We start from the raw sequence: 18,780 nt of genomic DNA, 5'->3' as shown, positions 1-18,780 counted from the left end.
GCCTCATTGCGACTGCAGCACCACACCTGCACCCCAACGGCAGGCGGCCGCGGAGCCGCCCGGCTCACGGGGGAAGGTACTTAGCCTCCCGTTTGCTCCAGACAACTTGATCAATTAGCCTGATGAAGTTAATCAGCACCACAAGCAAATGCGGCAGCTGCGGCGGGGGCCGCAGCGCATAGTGATGAAGACCTCGGTGCCAGCCCTTGATTGAGTCTCCCGTGCCCGCCAGCCCCGGGCTGGGGAGGTGCTTGCGAAGCCTCCTCAGCCCCGGCTTAACATTCCTAACCCTCCGAAGGGACTGCCGCAGACAAAGGCTGGAAATGCCCCCCCAGGAAGGGCTTTGTTAGCGGCCAACCAGGCAGCAGCCCAACGAGTCCTCGGGGGCTGCCTCCTTCTTCTTCTTCTCTGCCGAGGGACAGAGCTGCCTGGGCTCAAGGGGCTCCCAGCCAAGAGGGGTCCTTGCTCCCAGGCCTGCAGATGTGTTCTGCAAGGGCAAAAAAGAGCTGGCTGCTTGGCTTGGGGCTTCTAGGGTGGTGAGCAGGAGGTGGAAGGGAGCTGCTGGGAGGGTCCTGGCTGGGTCTGAGTTCCACTCCCAGCTCATCCGGTGCTGGACCCAATGGAGAACAAACTCTGAGCCTTTCCTTCCTCCTGCTTGGTTTGGGAGGTTGGGCTCCACGGGCTGCAGAGGTCCCCTCCAAACCCCAGCAGGCTGTGAGCCTGCCAGAGGGATGTGTGGACACAGGGAGGGGTCTGAGCAGGACCCAGCACCCACCAGCTGCTGCTGCTCCTTGTTCCTTGAGGGTGAGCTGCTCAATGCTTTCCCCCCCGGCTGCTCCCCCTGCACAGCATCAAAGGTCTCCAACTCCTTTCCTCCAGGTTAGCACAGAGCCAGCCTTGAATGATTTATCCACCCTGAAGAGTGCTCTGCTCTGATCACTGCCTGAGGAAGCAACTCAGGTACAAAAAGCCTGCCAGGAGCTTCCCAAAGCCGAGCCCTGCGTGGAGCAGCCTCACCTGGAGCTGTGCCACTCACCAGTGGCTGCCAGGGCACAGGTGGAGATGGTGCAGGCAGGGTCACACTCTGACAGCCCCCCCAGAGGGGCACCCCAGAGGTCAACCCCTGTGTGACCAACTTCTCCCTGCTCATGGAGTACCAGGAAAGGAGGCAGAGCTGTGCTCACCCAGATGCTTCACTCCCAGCTCTAGGGGAGAGTTCTCCGCCCTAGAGAGGCCACAGCTGGAGCCTGGGTCCAGTTCTGGGCTGCCCAGAGGGTCAGGGAACTGCTGGAGAGCCCTGGGACTGAGAGCCTGCAGCAGAGCAGCCCCAGAGGTTGCCCAGGGCAGTTGTGGAGGCTCCAAGCATGGAGGTGTTGAAGGCCAGGCTGGGTGAGACCTTGAGCAGCCTGGGCTAGTGGGAGGGGTCCCTGCCCACGGCAGGGGGCTGGCACTGGATGCTCTTGGAGGTCCCTGCCAACCCAAGCCATGCTGTGGGGCTGTGCCCAGGGGAGGTGGTCTTGAGGTTTTGCCATCAAAAAGCTCAGGACCAAGGACAGCCACAGCTGGCTCTGGCAGGGGGGCCTCAGGCTGTGCAGGGCAGAAAGAGCTCTGTCTGTGCGGGGTAAGAGGTGCCCATGAGCTCTGCACACCTCCCTGGGCTCTGGGAATCAGCCTGGAGCAAGCTGGGCTGGGGGGAGGTGTCCCTGGCAGCGGGGCTGGAACGGGATCAGCTCTAAGGTCCCTTCCAACCCCAACCCACTCTGTGCCTCTCTAAGAGCTGGAAGAGATTCATCCCCAGCACAGCACAGGAACGACTTCCCCGAGGTGCTGGCAGCACAGGGAGGCAGGGGAGCTCCTCCCAGCCCTGCTCCTACTCCATCCCTGGTGTGCCACCTACAGCCGAGAGCCAGGAGCAGAGACGTTCCACTCCTCCCCACGCTGGAGGCACCAGGAGGAACACCTCTGTGCTGACAAGGGGAGGGGGAAGCAAAGCCTCCTGCGGGGTGGGAGGGAGCTTGTGGGGCTGCCATTTCTCCTTGCAGCCTGGATGATCCCCAGCTTGTTGTGCTGTGCTCATGCCAAGCTGATTGCTCATCAATATCGTGGCAGAGTTGAGCTTTCTGGGCATGCTGTATGATAGATCATGGCAATTATTTACCCTGAGCCCCAGCTCAGTCTTCATTTGTGACATTAATTGCCTCTGCAGATAATTAAGTGCCCTCTAATGCCTCCCCAGCCAGGGGAGCTGCACCCAGGAAGCTGCTCATCAAACATGTTTGTTTATTCATCTCCCAGGGAGCTGCTCTGGAGCAGCTTTGCTCCACTCCAGTGTCTCCTGCTGAACACTCTCTGGTAGCTCTCTCTCTGTTAGAGCTGTTAGATGGGGAGCACAACTGCCTGGCTAATTGCCTTCTGTGCTCAGGGCACCACTTCACACCATCCATAACAAAGTCATCAAGGCCCAGGGCTGAGCCAGCTTTGGGTCCTAACCCAGCCCCAGCGACCCCTGCAGCCCTCACAGGGCCTCTGCCAAAGCTACCTCCGAAAAAGGTAGGGGGGCTTGAGGGTGGCTGGCTGCAAGATGGCCCAGGGGCTGCAGGGCCACTGATGGAAGAGCTGAGGCTGCAAGGGACCCCTCCCCACTAAGAGGAGGCTGCAAGGGACCCCTCCCCACTAAGAGGAGGCTGCAAGGGACCCCTCCCCACTAAGAGGAGGCTGCAAGGGACCCCTCCCCACTAAGAGGAGGCTGCAAGGGACCCCTCCCCACTAAGAGGAGGCTGCAAGGGACCCCTCCCCACTAAGAGGAGGCTGCAAGGGACCCCTCCCCACTAAGAGGAGGCTGCAAGGGACCCCTCCCCACTAAGAGGAGGCTGCAAGGGACCCCCCCCGCCAAGAGGGCCTTTGGAGCCCTGTCTGCCACTTCTCTGGTGGCCACACAGGGGACAGACAGTGCCTCCCCTGCCAGGCTGGGCTGAGGAGAGGCTGCTGGGGGGATCTGAGCACCTGGAGCAGCCTCAGAGCCCAGACCACAGAATGGGTTGGGAAGGAGCTCAGAGCTCACCCACTCCAACCCCCTGCCGTGGGCAGGGACAGCTCACAGCCAGATTCAGCTGCTCAAGGTCTCATCCAGCCTGGCCTTGAGCATCCCCAGGGAGGGGACATCCCCAGCCTCCCTGGGCAGCCTGTGCCAGGCTCTCCCCAGCCTCCCTGCACAGAATTCCCAGCCCAGGCTCCAGCAGGAGTTTGTCACTCCCAGCTGGCTGCACAGTCCCAAACCCCAAGCAAAGCACTTTGCTGGTGGTTCCCAGCTGGGCAGAGCTCTCCCTCCAGCCAAGCTGCTGTGGGGAAGGAGCTGAGCTGCTGCTGCTGCTGAGGGGCCTGGAGCAGCTCTGGGAGCAGCAGAGGCTGAGAGCCTGCAGCAGAGCAGCCCCAGAGGGCAGCTGAGCAACGCTCAGCAAGAGCTGAAGGAGCTGTGGGGGGCAAGAGGCTGAGGCCAGGCTCTGCTCAGTGGTGCCCAGGGACAGCACAAGGGGCAGGGGGCACAGACTGGCAGCCAGGAGGTTCCATCTGAGCAGGAGGAGAAAGTTGTTTGTTGTGAGGGTGCTGGAGGCCTGGAGCAGGCTGCCCAGAGAGGTTGTGGAGTCTCCATCCCTGCAGGCATTCAAAACCCACCTGGATGTTTCCCTGTGTGGCCTTCTCGAGGGGACTCTGCCTTGGCAGCAGGGCTGGACTCCATCTCCAGAGCTCCCTTCCAGCTCTGTGACTCTCCCAAGGACTCTTCCATTCCCAGCAGCAAATCTTTCTGGTGTCTATGGGGAAAGAGAGAAGAACTTCCTGAAAGAACTTCCCAAACCTGTGACTCCTTGCCCCCAGCTGCTCCTTGCCCCCAGATCCCCCTTGCCCCCAGCAGAATTCAGCTCAGGAGATTCATCTCCTTAGCCAAGGGGACCAGCAGTGGAACCTTGCTGTCTCCAGTGAGCAAATGGCATCTCCTGGCAGCCTAATGGGCTGTGCAGAGCAGCTCTGAGCAGCCTCAGCTGCTGCTCTGAACCCATCAGCTGCTATCAAAATCTTTACTTACCCTCAGCCTGTGGCTCCATCCATCACCAAGTGTCACCTGCTCAGCCCTGTGGAGAGCAGCAGCTCCAAGAGCTCACCTCCAACCCTCAGCCAAAGGAAGGTTTAGATCTCTCTCTGCACTTGGTAGGTTGGCAGAGGCTGCTCAGGGAGGTGGTGGAGTCCCCACCCCTGGAGGGGAGCAAGAACCCTGTGGCCATGGCAGCTGGGGCCATGGTTCGAGGGCCATGGTGGGGCTGGGCTCACCTTGGATGTCTGCAGGGCCTCCAAGAGAGGGTTTGGCATCTGGTGGAGATGGTTGGACATGAAGAGCCAGGCAGCAGGGACCCCACCAGGAAACAGCCACCTGGAGGGCAGCACAGGAACCAGAAGTGGCTGTGAGAGGCTAAGGAGGCAGAGCAGAGTGGGACTGAGGGGTGAGGCTGGGAAGGAGAACTTCAGAGCTATGGCTCAATCACTTTGCATCCCTGAACCACTCTGAGGGCCTCATCTCCCTGCCTGGGAAGCCAGAGGTGAGACATCCCCCACCTGCTGTCTCCTCAGCCAGGGCTGGGTGCTCAGCAGGCTGCTGAGGTGCAGGATGCAGACACTAGAGGGCAAGGATGCCCAGCAGTTCCTGAGGAGGGCACAGCAGCCTGGACAGCACCTGGCACAAGGTGCCAGACCAGCCCTGAGCGCTGCTCCCTCGGCCCTGGTGCCCAGGAGGGGCACAGAGACACCCAGCAGTCACTGAGGCCCTGCTGCAGCCCTGCCAGGGCCCTCTGGTGCTTCCCTCTTCCCTTTCCCCAGCCCCTCAGGTGCTGAAGGGCTCAGCAAGAGCTGGCAATGGTCACTTGCAGCCCAGCAGCCAACCCTGTGCCCCTCTGCTCAGACCCCACCTGGGGCACTGAGCCCAGCTCTGGGGCCCTCAGCACAAGGAGGACCTGAACCTGCTGGAGAGGATCCAGAGGAGGCCACAAAGATGCTCAGGGGGGTGGAGAACCTCCCCTGTGGGGCCAGGCTGGGAGAGCTAGGGCTGTGCAGCCTGGGGAAGGCTCCAGGGAGACTTCAGAGCAGCTTCCAGTGCCTGAAGGGCTCCAGGAGAGCTGGGGAGGGACTGGGGACAAGGGCTGGGAGTGCCAGGGGGAGAGGCAATGGCTGTGAGCTGGGAGAGGGCAGAGTGAGACTGGAGAGGAGGAAGAGATTCTTTGCATGGAGGCTGGGGAGAGCCTGGCACAGGCTGCCCAGGGAGGCTGTGGCTGCCTCCTGTCTGGAGGTGCTCAGGACCAGGCTGGATGAGGCCTGGAGCAGCCTGGGCTGGTGGGAGGGGTCCCTGCCCATGGCAGGGGGCTGGGGCTGGCTGAGCCTTGGGGTCCCTTCCCTCCCAGCCCCCTGCAGGGTTCTCTCACTCCAGGGCTGGTTGCTGCTGCTCAGAGCAGAGCAGGATGCCCTCACTGCTGTGTGAGAGTGGTGGCCACAGCCCTGTCCTTGCCATCCCCTTTGCACTGTGCTGGAGAATGGGGAGGGAGATTATTTGCTGATTGGATTAATTAACTCTTCTCCTGATGAGCTGCAGCAGACAGCTTTTGGCTCCTTCCAAAGGCAGATTGGCAGCGTCTTGAAAGCTCTTTTCTTAGCCCTGCAGAGCTGCTGCCAGGGGGCTGAGTGCAGCAGGAAAATCCCTGGCAAAAGCTGGGCTTAGTCTCCAAATCTGCTCTGTGCTAAACAAGAGGAAACACCAAGCTGCAGCTCCTGGAGAGGATCTCTGCCCAGGGCACGGCTGGAGGTCTTTAATTGCTGCCCAGCCTCCGACTCTCCTTGCAGGTGGGAGGCCACTTCCCCTCCAGAGCTCCTTCCACAGCCAAGCAGGAGCAGAGGGAGGCAAAGCAGACACTGGGTGCAGCTCTGGGGGGACAGGGAGAGAGCCCAAGGGAGGCTATGAGGATGCTGGAGGCCTGGAACAGCTCTGTGATGAGGACAGACTGAGAGCCCTGGGGCTGTGCAGCCTGGAGGAGAGAAGGCTGAGAGGGATCTGATCAGTGCCTATCAATACCTGAGGGGTGGGGGTCAGGGTGGAGGTGCCAGGCTCTGCTTGGGGCCCAGTGGTAGGACAAGGCACAGCAGGCACAGGCTGCAACCCAGGAGGCTGCACCTCAGTGTCAGGAGGAACTTGTGTGGTGTGAGGCTGCTGGAGGCTGCCCAGAGAGGCTGTGGAGTCTCCTTCCAGCCCCACCTGGATGTGTTCTGGGTGCCCTGCTCTGGCAGGGGGTTGGACTCAGTGATCTCAGAGGGCCCTTGAGGAGGAGGAGGAAAAAGGGGACCCCCCCCACCCCTCAAGGAGGAGCTGCCTCAAGTGCATCTCAACACAAGAAGGAACCTCTTAACTGTGGCTCCCTCCAGCTGCCCTTCTCTGGCAGGGCTCAGACTCCATCCCCAGAGCTCCCTCCCAGCCCCTGCCGTGCTGTGAGCACCACAGCAGCCCAGCTCCAGCGCTGCACACCCAGCCCCCTCCCCCTGCTCAATTCCCTTTCCCCTCCCCCCCTTCTTTTGAGGGACTCTCCCCCCCTGGCTTTTCTGAGGCAGCTCCCTGGGTCCCTGCCTCTGTTTGCTCTGCTCCCCTTAAATATTTATGCCATTATGTGTTGTTTGCTTGGCTTTGCCTAAACACTGCAGCAGGGCCAGAAGTGTTTGGTTTGTTCAAAGCCTACTTAGCTGGAAGGTACACAGCAGGGGAGGGCAGCTGAGCTGGCTCTGGAGCTTGGGAGGCAGCAGAGCAGCTGCCCCTGCCCAAAGCCACCTGAGGAGCTGCCTGCACCCCAGGCAGGGTCCTGCAGACACTTCCCTCAGCCCCACTGCTTTCCCTGCCCCTTCCCTTTTCCTCCTTCTGCACCAGCTGCCCAGGACACCCCCAGCTGCCTCAGCTGCTCCTCCCCAGCCCTGCTCCCCAGCCCCTGCCCCAGCCTCTCAGTGTCCCTCTGGGGGTGAGGGGCCCAGAGCTGACCCCAGGGCTCAGGCTGTGGCCTCAGCAGTGCTCTCTGCCCTGCTCCTGTGGCCACAGCATTGCTGCTCCAGGCCAGGCTGCTCTGGACCTTCCTGACCAGATGCAGCTCACAGTTAACTGCTGCTGTCTGATCTGCTAAGAGCCTCTCAAGGGTACCTCTGTGGGGCTGGGTGGATCCATGGGGCCTCCAAAAGCCACAGCCAAGACACCACCAAGTGCAGCACACCACCTCTGGAGCTAGGGCAGGAAGAGTCTCACTGAGGTGTCCTTAACACAAAGCCTGCTGGGTTGAAGGCAGAAGGGTTTAAAACCCCTCCAGGGCTTAAAGCCTGCACCAGCAGTGGGCAGCTGGCTGTGCAGGAGCTGGCCCCTTGGCCACTTGGAAGAGAAGGCAGTGCCTGGGAGAGTCAAAGCTGGGCAGGGGAGGTGAGGGCTGCTGTGGCTGCAGGCACAATGGAGCAGGGCTTGGAAGAGCTCTGCTCCCTGACCCTGGGACCTTGGTCCCCTCAGGGCAGGAGGATTTGCTGTCTCCTGCAAGCTCTCCCTGGCCCTAGAGCTGCAGCAGGTCCCAGAGAAAGCTCCCACCCTGTGCTGCCTGCTCTGCCTCTACACAAGCAGCACACCCAGCCCTGAGCTCAGCACTGACCTCACTCACAAGCTGTGGAGAAATTCTGCTCCCCAGGACAGCAGCACAAGCCTGGAGTGGCCCCAGGGACCACAGCTAAGCACAAGCCTGGAGTGGCCCCAGGGACACCACAGCTAAGCACAAGCCTGGAGTGGCCCCAGGGACACCACAGCTAAGCACAAGCCCTGGCCAGCAGGACAACAATCTGCCAGGGGTCTCACCTCCCTGGTGGGAAACCACAAGCAGGAAGGAAGGAGAAGAGCTGCTGGGTGAGAACATAGCCACTGCTGGAACCCCTCCTGGCACCCAGAGCAGCACGAAGGGTGGCCAGCAGGGCAAGGGAGGACCTCCTGCCCCTCTGCACTGCCATAGTGAGGCCACAGCCAGAGGACTGAGTACAGCCCTGGGCTCCCCAGGTCGAGAGAGAGTCCAGGGGAGGCTGCAGAGCTGCTGAGGGGCCTGGAGCAGCTCTGGGAGCAGCAGAGGCTGAGAGCCCTGGGGCTGAGAGCCTGCAGCAGAGCAGCCCCAGAGGGGAGCTGAGCAATGCTCAGCAAGAGCTGAAGGAGCTGTGGGGGGCAAGAGGCTGGGGCCAGGCTCTGCTCAGTGGTGCCCAGGGACAGCACAAGGGGCACAGACTGGAGCCCAGGAGGTTTGTCTACATCTGGGCTGTATCTGGGGCTGACCCCCAGCTGCTGCTCTGCCCGAGGACCTCTCCCCAGCAGAGGAGGAGGAGCAAGAGAAGCTCCCCAGGGTAAAATGGCAACGGATTCAGTGAAGCTGACAGACCAATCCCAACCCCAAGAGGAAGGTGAACTCACCTCAGAGAAGCCTCAGCAGCCCCCAGGCAGTCCTCGGGAGAGGGCAGAGGAGCAGAGCCCCACCAGGAGCCCAGGCAAGGAGCTCTGCCCCCTCCGAGGCTCTCCCTTTATACCCAGCAGGAGCTGTCTGCTCCTGGGCACACCTGGAGCCAGCTCAGCTCAGCTCAGCCCAGCCCAGCCCAGCCCAGCCCAGCTCAGCTCAGCCCAGCTCAGCTCAGCACAACTGCTGGGTCCAGCCCCTCAGCTCCACCTGCAGCTTGTGGAGGTGCAGGTGAAGTCCTCGGCTGGCAGAAGCACCCATGGGGGCTGGGCATGCTCCGGGGCTCTGCCTTCTCCCCTTTGCCCCTGGTTCCTAAGGCCAAGCCCGTCCCTTCGGAGCAGGGAGAGCTGCAGCCGTGGTCAGGGCCAGCAGCGGGACTCCAGCTGGAGCCACTCTCCTCCTTTGCTGTGCTCCTGCAGTCCCCGGGGCTATCGCACAGCCAATGTCTGCTAAGCTGTTCGGCTGGGGAAGGAGGAGATAAGAGAGGAGAGATTCTCCTTTTCTCCCCCACGATGGGGCTGAGACGGGCCAGAACAAAGCAGCAGCTGCAGCCCCCCCGGCAGATCCTCGCCCCCCGGCCGGAGGAGCCTCCTGGGTTTACCTCCCTGCTGCCGCCGGGCTGGGGCTGCCGTGCCCCCCTCCCCCGGCTGTGTTTGCGGGAGGGATTGTTTGCAGCTGGGGCCACAAGGCATGAAGCAAGCTGATAAAGGCTCTTCCTTCGCAGGCTCATTCTCCTGCTCCCTCGCCCCCCTCCCGAGCTCCAGGCAGCAATTTGCCTCCCCCTGGTCCCGCGCAGACCAGAGATCAGGGGCAGGCGGTGGTCACCCCGGAGGGCTGGGGGCCGGCAGCACCCCTGGGCGCAGGCAGGAGCCCCTGCTGGTGCCTGGCGTGAACGTGGGGCAAAGCCACCCGGGGGTGTGGGGATCTGACAGGTGAAGCACAGAGCCCAGAGCCCAGGACGGGGTCTGCCGTGAAAGACATCCTGCTCCTGGTCACAGAGTGCCTGGGGCTGGAAGGGAGCTCGAAGCTCAGCCAGCTCCAGCCCCCTGCCGTAGGCAGGCACCCCTCCCACCAGCCCAGGGGGCTCAGGGCCTCATCCAGCCTGGTCCTGAACACCCCCAGGGAGGAGGCAGCCAGAGCCTGAGGGCTGTGGTTCAGTGGTGGATTGTGAGCTGTGGTTGGGCTTGATCATCTCAAAGCTCCCTTCCAGCCTCCTGTGGTCCTATGAAACTCCCTGGGCAGCCTGCTCCAGTGCCTCACCACCCTCATACTGCCCCATGGAGATGAGGCCTGCCCCTGAGGGGTCCAGGAGCCACCCAGGGCCAGGCTGGGCTGAGGGAATGAGCAAAAGTTTCGGCCCTGGGAGCTCCAAAGCAGGGCAAACCCAAATGGAGCTCAGGGAAGGCAGCAGCCGGGCAGGGGCCCAGCGCTGGCCACAGAGCTGTTCCCATGGCAACTTGGCAAGAGCCTCTCTGAAACTCCAGCAAGCAGCCACCCAAACCTCCTTGCCTAGCAGAGAAGGCCCTCAGCAGTGTGGCTGAACCCGGCAGTGGCCAAGCCAGCTCCTCCTTTCCTCCTTGTCCCCTGCCTCAGCAGCCTGCTCCCCCCCGTGCCTGTCCCAGCACCACTCCTGCACAGCAGGGGAAGCTCCAGCTGCACCTCCAGCCCTCCCCTCCTGCTGCCAGCAGGAGCAGCCACAGGATGGAGAGCAAGCAGGAGGGGTTTGGGGGTCTGTTAATGACCTGCAGAGCCCTCTCTGGTGCCTCTGTTCCAATAACACCTCAGAGCCCCAGCTTGGAAGGGACCTCTGGAGACCACCCAGCCCAAGCCCCCTGCCCCAGCAGGGCTCCCACAGCACCCTGCCCAGCAGCACAGTGCCCAGGGGGGGTTGGGAGCTCTCCACACCAGGAGACTCCACAACCTCTCTGGGCAGCCTGCTCCAGGACCCCAGCACCCTCACAACAAACAACTTTCTCCTCCTGCTCAGGTGGAACCTCCTGGGTGCCAGTCTGTGCCCTCTGCCCCTGGTCTCCCTAAAGAGAGCCCTCCTGGAGCTCTGTGTCCAGCTCTGGTGCCCCTGGCACAAGATGGACCTGGAACTGCTGGAGAGGGTCCAGAGGAGGCCACAGAGATGCTCAGGGGGATGGAGAGCCTCACTTGTTCAGCCTGGAGAAGAGAAGGCTCCAGGGAGAGCTCAGAGCAGCCTGCCAGGAGCTGAAGGGCTCCAGGAGAGCTGGGGAGGGACTGGGGACAAGGGCTGGGAGTGCCAGGGGGAGGAACAATGGCTTTGAGCTGGGAGAGGGGAGGCTGAGACTGGAGAGGAGGAAGAGATTGTTGGCAGTGAGGCTGGGGAGAGCCTGGCACAGGTTGCCCAGGGAGGCTCTGGCTGTGCCCTCCCTGGAGGTGTTCAGGGCCAGGCTGGATGAGGCCCTGAGCAGCCTGGGCTGGTGGGAGGGGTCCCTGCCCATGGCAGGGGCTTGGAGCTGGCTGAGCTTTGAGCTCCCTTCCAACCCAACCCTCTCTGTGAGCAGAGAATGGCTCCCAGTGCCCCCAGTGCCCCCAGCACTCTGTTCCTCTCCTCCTGGCTGGGCTGCCATTTATCCTCTAATTAATCAGGCTCTGGGTTAATTTCTGTTACTGCTTAACCATTCCAAGAGGAATCAAATCATCAGTGGGGAAATCCTGAGCAGTGGCAGAGGGCTCAGCATCCTGCTGCCTGCTGGGTGTGCCCAGCCTGCACAGAGCCAGGCTGGAATGGCAGGCAATAAAGCAGAGCAAGGGGACATGGAGCAGCTGCTGAGGCTTATAAAGAGATTTCATGGCCAGAGACAATCCACTTTTATGGCCCAAAGCCCAATGAAATTAGATTCATTATTGGTTAGTTAAGGCTGGGGAGGACATAGAGGTGATGGGAAAATGGTCCCAGGCTGACATGGGATCTAATTGGCTTAGGGGAAGACAGCTGGGATGGAACAGGCCTGAACTGAACCAGGCAGAGCCCCTGCCAAGGCCTGGGCTGCACAAAGCCTCTGCCTCACACTTGCTGCTGGCCACCCCAAGGGCACTGCCACAGCTTGTGCCACCCCTTGGGGGGCAGGAGGGCAGAGGTGGCAGCTGTGGGGAGCAGCAGCCAGCACAGGGGAGCCTCAAGTGCCCCCCAAGGGACTGCAGCCCCTGCAGGGCATCTTCAGGAGCCAGCTGAGGGCTGCCCAGGGCCAAGCCTCTCCTTCCCTGGCTGCTGTGCCAGCAGCACTCTGTCCCTGCTGCCTTCTGTGATGGGAGCTGCTCTGGAGCTGAGCTGGGATGGGAGCTGCTGTGGAGCTGCTGCTCTGGGATGGGAGCTGCTGTGGAGCTGCTGAGCTGGGATGGGAGCTGCTCTGGAGCTGCTGAGCTGTGGTGGGAGCTGCTCTGGAGCTGCTGCTCTGGGATGGGAGCTGCTCTGGAGCTGCTGCTCTGGGATGGGAGCTGCTCTGGGATGGGAGCTGCTGTGGAGCTGCTGAGCTGGGATGGGAGCTGCTCTGGAGCTGCTGAGCTGTGGTGGGAGCTGCTGTGGAGCTGCTGCTCTGGGATGGGAGCTGCTCTGGGATGGGAGCTGCTCTGGAGCTGCTGCTCTGGGATGGGAGCTGCTGTGGAGCTACTGCTCTGGGATGGGAGCTGCTCTGGAGCTGCTGAGCTGTGGTGGGAGCTGCTGTGGAGCTGCTGCTCTGGGATGGGAGCTGCTGTGGAGCTGCTGAGCTGGGATGGGAGCTGCTGTGGAGCTGCTGCTCTGGGATGGGAGCTGCTCTGGAGCTGCTGCTCTGGGATGGGAGCTGCTCTGGAGCCCGGAGGCTTGGCAGAACAAACTGCTTCCCCTAAATCATTGATCAGGGGGAGCAGAGGCACGGAGTGGCCTCCAGGCTGGCTGCTGGGAGACAAGAGAGGAGTCCTCCTCGGCGGCTGTGCTGACAGGGTCCGCGGCTCACACCGAAGGCTCCCTGCTCACACCAGCTCTCAGCAGGCATTCCAAACAGGGCTTTTGGAGCCCGTGGTGTGCTCATTGTGATGCAAAGTTGGACAGGCTGCCTCGGGAGCGCAGGGAGGGACCCGGGCTCGGGATGAGAGGAGGAGGAGGGGGATGCAAATGTGCTGGTCTGGAACAAGCCGCTGCAGAGCACCTCACCCTCTGCTGCCTTTCATCCCGGGGCTCCACGGCACTGCAGAGCCACTCAGCAACTTCTCTGCAGCCCTCACAGGGCAGGCAGAGCACAGGGGGAAAGTGGAGGGGCGGGAAGGGAGAGCTGGCAAGCTGCCCTGCAGGGAGCCACAGCAGGCCAGCAGCGCTGCAGGGAGCCACAGCAGGCCAGCAGCCCTGCAGGGAGCCACAGCAGGCCAGCAGCCCTGCAGGGAGCCAAACCAGGCCAGCAGCCCTGCAGGGAGCCAAACCAGGCCAGCAGCCCTGCAGGGAGCCACAGCTGGCCAGCAGCCCTGCAGGGAGCCACAGCTGGCCAGCAGCCCTGCAGGGAGCCACAGCAGGCCAGCAGCCCTGCAGGGAGCCACAGCAGGCCAGCAGCCCTGCAGGGAGCCAAACCAGGCCAGCAGCCCTGCAGGGAGCCAAACCAGGCCAGCAGCCCTGCAGGGAGCCAAACCAGGCCAGCAGCCCTGCAGGGAGCCAAACCAGGCCAGCAGCCCTGCAGGGAGCCAAACCAGGCCAGCAGCCCTGCAGGGAGCCAAACCAGGCCAGCAGCCCTGCAGGGAGCCAAACCAGGCCAGCAGCCCTGCAGGGAGCCACAGCTGGCCAGCAGCCCTGCAGGGAGCCACAGCTGGCCAGCAGCCCTGCAGGGAGCCACAGCAGGCCAGCAGCCCTGCAGGGAGCCACAGCAGGCCAGCAGCCCTGCAGGGAGCCAAACCAGGCCAGCAGCCCTGCAGGGAGCCAAACCAGGCCAGCAGCCCTGCAGGGAGCCAAACCAGGCCAGCAGCGCTGCAAGGAGCCACAGCAGGCCAGCAGCCCTGCAGGGAGCCACAGCAGGCCAGCAGCCCTGCAGGGAGCCACAGCAGGCCAGCAGCCCTGCAGGGAGCCAAACCAGGCCAGCAGCCCTGCAGGGAGCCAAACCAGGCCAGCAGCCCTGCAGGGAGCCACAGCAGGCCAGCAGCCCTGCAGGGAGCCACAGCAGGCCAGCAGCGCTGCAGGGAGCCACAGCAGGCCAGCAGCCCTGCAGGGAGCCACAGCAGGCCAGCAGCCCTGCAGGGAGCCAAACCAGGCCAGCAGCCCTGCAGGGAGCCAAACCAGGCCAGCAGCACTGCAGGGAGCCACAGCAGCCCTGCAGGGAGCCAAACCAGGCCAGCAGCCCTGCAGGGAGCCAAACCAGGCCAGCAGCCCTGCAGGGAGCCAAACCAGGCCAGCAGCCCTGCAGGGAGCCAAACCAGGCCAGCAGCCCTGCAGGGAGCCAAACCAGGCCAGCAGCCCTGCAGGGAGCCAAACCAGGCCAGCAGCCCTGCAGGGAGCCACAGCAGGCCAGCAGCACTGCAGGGAGCCACAGCAGGCCAGCAGCCCTGCAGGGAGCCAAACCAGGCCAGCAGCTCTGCAGGGAGCCAAACCAGGCCAGCAGCCCTGCAGGGAGCCACAGCAGGCCAGCAGCCCTGCAGGGAGCCAAACCAGGCCAGCAGCCCTGCAGGGAGCCAAACCAGGCCAGCAGCTCTGCAGGGAGCCACAGCAGGCCAGCAGCTTGCCAGCCGAGCAGCAGAGGGGGGAAGGGAGCTTTAGAGGTCGACTAATGCCCCTGCAGGCACAAGGAGCCGAAGGGCCTGACCCCAGCTGAAGGAGAGGAGATGCTGAGGGGGTTGGCTGGGGAGCCTCAGCAGCCAACACCTGCAGGAGCAGTCTGCAAGCCACCAGCTGTGCTGAGGGCCTGGCTGAGAGCTGTCCCTGCCCGCGGTGGGGAGGTTGGAGCAGAGATCTCTGAGCTCCTTTCCCACCTGAGCCCTTCAGGGACTCTATGCTGCTAGGGAGCACTGAGCCAGCAGAGTGGGGAGCAGCAGGGGAGCACCTGGGCTTGCAGAGCCAGGAGGGCTGCTCAGCATTAACCACTCCCCAGGGCACCCCTGCAGCCCAGCCCCGCTGCAGCCAGCAGCCTGCAGCAAGCCCTGCTGCTGCCTCCTGGCCTGCAGGTGGCTGGGAGCAGAGGTTTGGGTGCTGGGCTCTGCAGGCAGCAGACAGAGATGTGTGGGAAATTAAGCAGCCTAAATAATTAAGTGCTGAGCCTCGGAGGCCATTCAGTGAAGTGCTCCTGGGAGCCTGGCTGGCAGTGACTAATCTGTGCTGTCCCTGCCTCACACTGCAGCCAGAGTTCTCTGGTGCCACCACAGCGCTGTGCTTAACTCCTTGTGTGCTGGGCAGAGGGGAGACCCTCCTGGAAGCCAGCCCCAGGAGATCCTTCTGCAGTGGGACAGGAGAGGAACCACCCTGAGAGATGAGTGTGGGCATCCTCCTCCTGAGCTGGAGCTGCTGGCTCAGCCCAAGCACCCTGGGGCAAAGCCACAGAAGCTGTGACCCTCACCAAGCCCTTTCACTGCCCCCCAGCACAGTAGGGTCAGGGAAGACCTCTGGAGCTCCCCCAGCACCCTGCCCAGCAGCACAGTGCCCAGGGGGGGTTGGGAGCTCTCCACACCAGGAGACTCCACAACCTCTCTGGGCAGCCTGCCCCAGGGCTCTGCTCCCTCACACCAGGGAGGTTGCTCCTCCTGTTGAGGTGGAGCTTTGTCCTCTTGCTGGGCAGGATCAGAGGCTGCAGACCTTCAGCACTCATGGGGCAGCCAAGGCAGCTGAGCTGAGCTGGCCCCAGGTCTGTCCCAGACCAGAAAGGTCCTGCTGGGTGCAAAGGGGAAGGTGTGCTGGGAGCAGAGCTGCTTGCCTGGGCTCCTGCTCCGGGGTGAGGCCCTTCCTGGGAAGGGAAATGGGAAGGAAAAGGAAATCTGGGCAAAGTGAGGGTGCTCCTGTGGGACTGGAGCCTGGGCATCCACATCCCCTTCCTGCAGCCACCAGCTTCTCCTGCACATTCAATCTGCCTTGGCCAGCACTGGCTCAGGCTGCCCAGGTGGAGTCCCCACCCCTGGAGGGGTGCAGGAGCCCTGTGGCCATGGCACTTGGGGCCAGGGTTTGGTGGCCATGGGGGAGTTGGGTTGCTGGCTGGATTGGGAGACCTCAGAACTCCACCATTCCATCACCCTCCCAGGGCTTTGCATCCCAGCAGCCTCTGAGGGTGGCCCCAGGGCTGGCACCTGCAGGTCTTTCACCCTCAGGCTGTGTGCAGTGGCTCAAGGGCAAGGCTGAGCCCCAGCCAAGGAGGAGACTCTTGGGTCCCAGCTCCAGGGGTGCCCTGGGCAGGCAGCTCCAGGGGTGCCCTGGGCAGGCTCCTCCTAGAGCTGCATTTCAGTGTCTGCAGGGCAGCTGCAGGCAGGCTGGGCAGGGACTGCTCAGAAGGGGCTGTGGGGAGAGCAGGAGAGCAATGGTTTGGGGCTGGGGCAGGGCAGAGGTAGGTTGGGCATCAGGAGGGAGTTCTGCAGAGGGAGGCTGGGGAGAGGCTGGGACAGGCTGCCCAGGGAGGGGGTTGAGGCTCCAGGCCTGGAGACACTCAGGCTCAGGCTGGCTGTGTCCCTGGGCAGCCTGCTGTGGCTGGAGCTGTCCCTGCTACCTGCAGGGGGGTGGCCAAGATGCCCCTGGGGTCCCTTGCAGCCCAGTGCAGTCTGTGGCTCTGCATTACTCCACCTCAGAGCAGTCAGGGCTCTGGTCAGAGCAGTCAGGGCTCTGGTCAGAGCCCTCCCTCCTTGCCACCAACCCCCTCAGTGCTGGCAGTGCTGCCAGCAGGCTGGGGAGGGGAGGGGGTGGGAGGCTGACACCATTAATGGGTGAAATTAAATCACCTTCTGCTGCTCCCAAGGCACTTGCATTAATTTAACAATATCTATTTTACCCCAAACTCATTTAGCTGCTGTGTAATTTCTTGTGATTTCCTTTTCCATTCCTGCTGATTAAGGAGACACTTGGCAGTGACTGCAGGCTCTCTCAGCTGTGATTAGCCTGCCTGCTCCTCTTCCTGCTTGCTGCTGCCAGGGGATGGGGAAGTCCTGAACAGCTCCGGGCTGACATCATCCCCTCCAGCCTCAGAGCAGAGCAGAGGTTGTCTGGAGATGAAAAGCTGCACTCTGAGAGCTGGCTGGACCCAGCTCAGGCTCAGTGAGCCTTGGAAGCAAGCTCACAACTGCTGCTGGGGGCAGGCACTGGGCTGAGGCCCAGCCGCAGGTGGGAGCTGGATGGAGGAGCAGAGGGATGGGGATGGAAGGCAGAAGGGACAGAGCCTGCTGGGCCAGCAGCCAGGGAAGGAGAGGCTTGGCCCTGGGGATCATAGAATCATAGTATCATAGTATCACAGAATCAGTCAGGGGTGGAAGGGACCACAAGGACCATCCAGCCCCAACCCCCCTGCCATGGGCAGGGACACCCCACACTAGATCAGCCTGGCCAGAGCCTCATCCAGCCTGGGCTTAAACACCTCCAGGGACAGGGCCCCAACCACCTCCCTGGCCAACCCATTCCAGGGCTTCACCACCCTCATGGGGAAGAACTTCCTCCTCACCTCCAGCCTGAATCTCCCCACCTCCAGCTTCATTCCATTCCCCCCAGACTGGTTTGAGTTGGAAGGAAGTGAAAGCTCCTCCAGTAGCAGCCATGGGCAGGGACACCTCCCACCAGCTCAGCTTGCTCAAGGTCTCATCCAGCCTGGCCTTGAACCTCTCCATGGAGAGGACATCCACAGCCTCCCTTCCAGCCCATCCCAACCACGTCAAACCCCCCAGCTGCTCTGTGCAGTGGCACCCAGGAGGGCCCTGGAGCAGGAGGGGCTGGGTTACAGAGCAGAGCAGCTGGCAAACAAAGGCAGATGGAGAGAAGCAAACCCCAGCTGGCTGTGAGCTCTATGTCAACACATTAGGAAGCTCTGCTGGCAGCTCAGCAGCCTCCTCCTGTTTGCTCTGGGAAATGGAGCTCACAGCCCCTGCAGCTGCAGGGCTGCTTCCAGCTCCTTTTACACTGAAGCCATTCCCCAAAGCTGCTCACAGGGTGTCTTGGGGAGCTCAGAGCTGCAGAGGGTCAGAGAAGAGTCTGGAGAGGGCCTTCATGACCACTGAGTCCAGCCACTCACCCTGCTCTACCAAGTCCAGCACTAAGCCACATCTCCAAGCACCACATCCCCAGGGCTTTGGAACACCTCCAGGGACCAGGACTCCACCACCTCCCTGGGCAGCCTCTGCCAGTCCCTTGCAGCAAAGAAATGTTTCCTGCTCTCTGACCTAACCTTTCCCTGGCACAGCTTCATCTCCTCTCCTTCTGTCAGCTGAGACTGGGGAGAGGAGACCAAGTCCCCCCTGGCTCCAGCCTCCTCCCAGGGAGCTGCAGAGAGCAGTGAGGTCTCCCTCAGCCTCCTCTCTCCAGGCTGCACACCCCCAGCCCCCTCAGCTGCTCCTCCCCAGCCCTGCTCCCCAGCCCCTTCCCCAGCTCTGTTGCCCTTCCCTGGCCCTGCTCCATCCTCTCAATGTCCTTCCTGGAGCGAGAGCCCCAGAAAACCACAGGAGAAACCAAACCAACCAACCAAAAAGGACATTTTTAGGAGTGCAGGGGGAGGAGGAGGAAGGAAATTTCCACCCTCCCCATCCAGGCAGTGCACACTCAGCCTGCCTGCACCCTAAGCCTGCTCCAGTGTCCAGGCAGCGAGGCAGAGCAAACTGCTCAAGTTGTGCAGCAGCAGTTGCTGCTCTGGAGAGCTGCTGACATGATTAATGTGGAGCTCAGCAAGCCAGGGGGAGTGAGAATCCAGAGGCTTTGTGGTGCCTCCAGCAGCAGGTATTAAAGAGCCCTGCATGGAACACTGCCCTGTGAGGGTGCTGAGCCCTGGGGCAGGCTGCCCAGAGAGGTCTCCTGGTGTGGAGAGTTTCCAACCCCCCCTGGGCACTGTGCTGCTGGGCTCTGGGTGCCCTGCTTGGGCAGGGGGGCTTGGGCTGGATGAGCTTTGAAGGTCCCAAAGCATTCAGTGGTTCCATGATCCCTGCCCAGGGGCTTCAGGCAGCTCCTAGAGGAAAGGTCCTGTCTGGGGAGAGTTGTGCAGGAGAGAGGGGGAAGTGGCTCCGGGAGAGCAAGCTGGCAGGGTGACAAAATCCATCACTGTGGGCATGACATTATTAAGCAGGAGTATAAACAGCAGCCGGGCCCCTG

Source organism: Melanerpes formicivorus, unplaced genomic scaffold (genome assembly GCF_026170545.1).
Source record: "Melanerpes formicivorus ecotype bairdi unplaced genomic scaffold, bMelFor1.0.p_v2 SCAF_38, whole genome shotgun sequence".
NCBI classification, from domain to species: Eukaryota; Metazoa; Chordata; class Aves; order Piciformes; family Picidae; genus Melanerpes; species Melanerpes formicivorus.
The sequence above is the reverse complement of the archived record's forward strand: the minus strand, read 5'-3'. Positions refer to the sequence as shown.